This window comes from Mus caroli, unplaced genomic scaffold, assembly GCF_978045245.1.
Source record: "Mus caroli unplaced genomic scaffold, Mus_caroli_1 scaffold_2, whole genome shotgun sequence".
Classification (NCBI taxonomy): Eukaryota; Metazoa; Chordata; class Mammalia; order Rodentia; family Muridae; genus Mus; species Mus caroli.
In genome coordinates, this window is record NW_028227257.1 from 162,852,506 (window position 1) to 162,858,505 (window position 6,000).

Here is a 6,000-nt window from a genome sequence, read left to right on the forward strand (position 1 = left end):
CTTCCCAGCTAATATGTCATCCATTTTTAAATAACATTTAACATGTTCATCTCCCTTTGACTGAGCACTTACAGCGAAATTGTTAGTGCTTATGGCTTGCTGTAGACAGCATTTATCCTGCCTCCCAGAGTCACTTTTATCAGTTGGGGGAGAAAAAACCCCACTATAGAATTTCTAGCCTTTTAGGCTAACATCTACTCTATTAACTCCCAAAGAGAAGGACCATACATAATCCCTCCTTTCTGCAGTCTATGCTTTTAGCTGAAGCATTCATTAATCATGGACGCTTTTCCTTTGCCTCACGAGAGAAACCAGTCTTGGAGTTTTAAAAATTTTGGTTTACAAAATGTGGGTTTTTTTCTTAAGAGTAGGCAGCAGTAGAGGTTGGAGACAGAAAAGGGGGTGAGTGGGTGGGCTCTGCTGGACTTTTTAAGTGAAAAACCTTGGGAACAAATGGGTCTTTTCTTTCCTGGGCTGAGTGATACTTCAAAGATCTTCTCTAGTAATAAATATGGGGGAAGGACTTTCTATTAACTCTTGCAGGTCAGAAGGGTACCATTTATTCCTGATGTACCAATGCACTTGAGCCATCCCTTTGGCCCTTGAACAACTGGTGTGCACAAGAAAGAGCTTAGTGTTTTAACCCACTGCAGGGGGAAATTTGGAGCACAATTAAGGCCTTTCTTTTTATGTGAGCTTTCTGTGAAATTCACAAGCAGTTATTAATTGGGCACAGTGGTGTAGCCTGTCATCCCAGCACTCAGGAGGCTGAAGTGCAGAGACCGGAGGTGATAAGTTCAAGGCAAGCCTGGGATATATGATGACCATGTCTCAAGAAACCAAAGTGGGGGTGGATGCTTGTTATTATCATTATTTTTATTGACATTGAAATAGGAGATATCCTTAATATATTTTATTTAGTAAATAACCACTCTCTTTTTCCTGAAAGGTAACCACTTAAACACAAAAAGATGCTCAGGAGAGAACAAGTTTCAAACAAAATTTAATTTTTCTTTTTTCACAAAAAGAGGAACATTATCACAGGGTCAGGAGGGCAGGCTGGGTGGTGCCAGCACTAGTTCAGCTAGTGACCATCTAAGTCATTTGCTTCTTCTCTTTCTTAAAATGATTTTTATTCATCAGTGTGTGTGTGTATGTGTGTGTGCGTGTGTGCATATGTGTATGTGTGTGTCTGTTTGACAGTCTGTCTGTCTGTCTGCATCTTTGTGTATATGTGTCTGTCATTCTGTCTCTCTGTGTATGCATGCCATAAGTGTTCAGGTGCCCAAAGAGGCCAGACTAGAGTATCTCCTCTCTAATAAAATTATAAGCCTCAGAAATAGTTTCAACTGGCATTGGAGAGAGAGAGAGAGAGAGAGAGAGAGAGAGAGAGAGAGAGCTCAGTGGTTAAGAGTATACACATACATATACACATATGTATGTGTATATGTATATGTATATGCATGTATTTCTAGTACTCTAGAGGCTAACATGGGAAGATCTTGAATTTGAAGTCAATCTAGGCCACATAGTTACTTAGTGAATCTATGTCTCAAAAACCAAAAACACAACAAAACTGGTGCTTTTGCTATATTGCAATGCTTAAATACTGGCCCCCAGTGCTTGGTTGCCCCTCAGGGACCAGAGAATCCACACTAGACCCAACTGATGCTATATAACCTTGCCTCCCAAGAAACCCCTGATTTGTGAATAAAGATGCCTACAACCTATAGCTGGGCAGGAGAGAGACAGGTGGGGTTTCCCCAGGCTTGGGGTTGGAGGGAGGAGACCATGAAGAGGAGGAGGAGGACAGAAGGTGAAGAGAGGAGAGACACCATGGAATAGAAGAGTTATGAAAACATGGCCATGAGGGGTTGGCAATTGGAGTCAAGAGCAGCCCAGATGGAACATGGCACATTATAATTTGGGGTTACTGATGGGGTAGTAGATTCTAATAGTTTAGAGGGTAGATATCCGCCCAGCTCTGGTGCATTAGAGACATATTATAAATATAATAGTTGTGTGTCTTTTATTTGGGAACCAAATGATGAAAGTCAGGGTAGAAACCCCCTATCTGAGATGAATAATTACCACAACACAAAACAAAGTAGAAAAACTCCAAAGCACACAAACTGCAACAATTAAGACTAGAGGGGGCTAATGCAAGACTTTAATCTCCCACTCAGGAGGTAGAGGTGGATCTCTGAGATGAGACTGGTCTACACAGTGAGTTCCAGGATATCTAGTACTACACAGAGAAACCCTGTCTTGAAAAACAAACCCCTGCTAACAAACAAACAAACAAACAAACAAACACAAAAACCAAAAACCAACCAACCAAACAAACACCCTACAATAATTAACAATCTTCTCCCCTGGAAAAGAAATGCTGTTAAGAAAAAAAATAATAAGGGGCTGGTGAAATGGCTCAGTGGGTAAGAGCACCAGACTGCTCTTCCGAAGGTCCAGAGTTCAAATCCCAGCAACCACATGGTGGCTCACAACCATCCGCAATGAGATGTGGCGACATATAATAAATAAATAAATCTTTAAAAAAAAAAAAAAAAAAGAAAAAAAATAAGAAATGGAAACAAAGATGCATTCATTCAGCTGTTAGTGGGAGTGTGTGTTAGTCCAGTCACTATGGAAATCAACAGGAAGAACCTTTAATAAACTAAAAATAGATCTACCACATAGCTCTAGCCCTTCTGACACTTTCCTAAAGGATTCAGGCCAATGTACCACAGAGTTACATGTACATCCATGTTTTATTACAACATTGTTCTCAACAGCCAAGATACGGAACCAGACTATGGATCAGTCAACAGATGTATGGTAAAAGAAAGTGCAGAATGTATACACTGTGGGTTATTCTACCCTAAAGAAGAATGAAAGCCATATCCCTTCTAGGAGAATGGATGGAACTGGGAATTGTTCTGCCAAACTGGAAGACAAGTGATACATGTTTTTCTCTCGTGTGCAATCTCTAAAAAGAAAACCAAACCAAAACATGACATGACAGTACAAGGAGGGGAGGGGGTCTGAAGGGGAGGTAAGAGGAGAGTCACTGAATGAAACAAAGGAGGACATGGCTGCTCCTGGGGATGGTTGACGATATGGTTTATAGTAGATTTGAGGGAGTAAACACCCAGAAGCATCTGGAAGAATCCAGACTGAATATGGCTAGTAAACTGAGCCAGGCCATGCGACAAGAAAACCAGGAGGGGAGATCAAGAGAGAAGAGATTGGAGCATATAAACTAAGAGCAGCCTAGAAGCAGAGCCAGTTGAGAGCCAAGAAGCCAAGAGACGGTGTGTCCAAAACAACTGAGCTAAATAGGGATAAGGCTTGGGGGTGTATGTGGGGGAAGCTCAGGCTCTGGAAGTGAAAGGTTTAGGGCAGGGGCAGGGTGAGAAGTGCTAGGAGGAGCCACAGGGACTGAGTGACATGGTTTCTTTGAAACCTACTATTTCAGCCATTTTGTAGATAAGGGGTGATATAATTACTTCCTGCTGAAACTGGGGCACTGTTGTGTAGTGGGCAGGAAGGCTGAAATGATGGGCAAAGGATGGAGAGAGAGAGGAGCGCAAGCTGAGGAACATCTTCTTCTCTCCCTGCACAGGTTGTGCCAGAATGCAGAGGCTCAGGCTGACTGGGGAATTCCTTCAGAAGCATTTAAGGCTGGGGTTTGGAGCAGTCTGCAGTTGATTGGAAACCTGTTGGGACAAATATAGACTAGGGACAGAAGGTGAAGTTCAGGAGTCTGGGGAAAATCTTTCTCTTGAGTGTACACTTGAAACTTCCATGCCCATAGTTCTGATAGTTAGGTGGGAGAGTCCCAGGACCAGGGGAGAGAGAGAGAGATCCCATCCTTAGAAACAGTAATAGGCATGCAGCTCAGGCTACTGATTGACAGGAGGACTGATCCAGAGTCCATTTGGCCTGTGAGAAGTGAATCAAAATTGGTTCCCTGAAACTTACTTTGAAAAATTTAAGTTTATAAAAAGAGACAAAAGTTTTAGATATATTAGCATTACCACTGTCTGTAATCTATACTGAAATCCATATTGTAGAAAAGGCTGGAGTCTCATGCTTTTTTCTATAGAAAAAGCTTGGGGATCCAAAAATGACTCTGGGTTAAAAGCATGAACATTTTTCCTATATATCCAGAGGGTTGGATATAGGGTTTAAATAAAGATATTTTTAAGTCTATACTTAAAAGACAACTGTGATAATTTGAATAAGTTTGGCCCCCACAGCCTCATGTGTTTGGATGCTTGGCCTATAGGCGGTGTGGCCTTGTTTGAGTTGATGTGGCCTTGTTGGAGGAAGTGTGTCACTGTGGGGGTGGCTTTGCAGTATCCTATGCTTAAGCTCTGCCCACCGTGGAATTCCAGTTCCTCCTTGATACCTTTGGATCAAGACTTGTAATACTCAGCTCCTCTCCAGCACCATGGCTGCTTGCACTCTGCCATGTTTCCCACCATGATGATAATGAATTAAACCTCTGTAACTGTAAGCCAGCTCCAATGAAATGTTTTCCTTTGTTAGAGTTGCATTGGTCATGGTCTCTTCACAGCAGTAGAACCCTAACTAAGACAACAACCAATGGAAATTAACAATTTTGAGTTTAATGGCTATGATAATAATAGCAGTAGTGGGCCAGATTAATATCTTATCAGAATTTGGTTGAGTAGCATTAAAACTCTGAGCTTTTGAAATTTTAATATAACAATAGCATAGAGAGGGAACATTTTTTTTTTTTTTTTTTTTGGTTTTTCGAGACAGGGTTTGAGATAGGGTATGATTGGTATACCCAGCTCTCTATTCTAAATTTCTTCAGCCCACAGCCTGGGCTGCTCCTACCCCAGTTGTCCTTCCCTGTATAATGCATCCATTTTGGCTACCTGGCCCTTTGCCTACCTTTTACTCTCCTGGATCTCCCCTCCCCCAACCCCTCCTCACATGGGTCATGTTCATTTGGACTCTTGCAGATGCCCCTGTCTCTAGCTAAGCTCTCCCTTTTATCTACAATAAATGTCTTCCACCATCTAGGAGTAGTCATGTCCTTCCTTTTTAATTTTTTTCATTTGGACTTATTGTTAGGGATCAGAGTATTAATTCCCCCCCCCCCCCCCGCCCCCAAGCAGGGCTTTTGGCATGTTGAATAGTTTAGATGCAGGAAAGGGTTCTGAAGCAAGACTCTTCTGAACTGCGCATTTCCTCTTTTCACGGCTTCTTCCTCAAAGCAGCCATAAAGCCTAGAAATATTTCTCTCAGACTCCCCCTTTTTGTGTGTGGGGTGTGTGTGTGTGTGTGTGGGGATGTGTGTGGGGATGGGGGAGAGAGAGAGAGAGAGAGAGAGAGAGAGAGAGAGAGAGAGAGAGAGAGAGAGAGAGATTGAGTCTCACTATGAAGCCCAGGTTAGGCTTGACCACCAGATTGTCTTGCCGTACTTCAGCCTCTTAAATGCTAGGAGTACAGGTCTTTGCTACCTTGTCTGTTTACCCTTCTCTTCCTGCAGAAGAGCTCACTGAACAGCAATTTCCAGAAACACCTTGTCTGACCATTGACGGATCTTAGGTTCAAAAAAAAAAAGAAATCCTACATGGAGAGGCCAATAGGAAACTGGATGAATGACCTTGCTTGAGTGTCCCCTTTCATTAGCTCACCATCTTTCCACTCCCTTTCTGAGACTGCTCAACCTTCATTGATATACGCATAACAATGAACAGACTTCCTGTAGAATGGGATCTTCCCAGGACAGGTGGGTGAAACTCTAACCATCTTTTGTTATGGGAGTGTTGGCGGTGACACTCCTAGGGATGCTTTTGTGGCCCTGGCTGCAGTCTTATGATGCTAAACTGAACCTATTGCTATGGATTTCAGAAAACTGGAAACTGCTGTGTATGGTATGGTAGCCCTAGTATGTTGGGCCTGTACTCCAGACCCAAGTTTGAGGCCAGTCAAGGTTGAAGAATGAAACCCTGTCTCAAACAA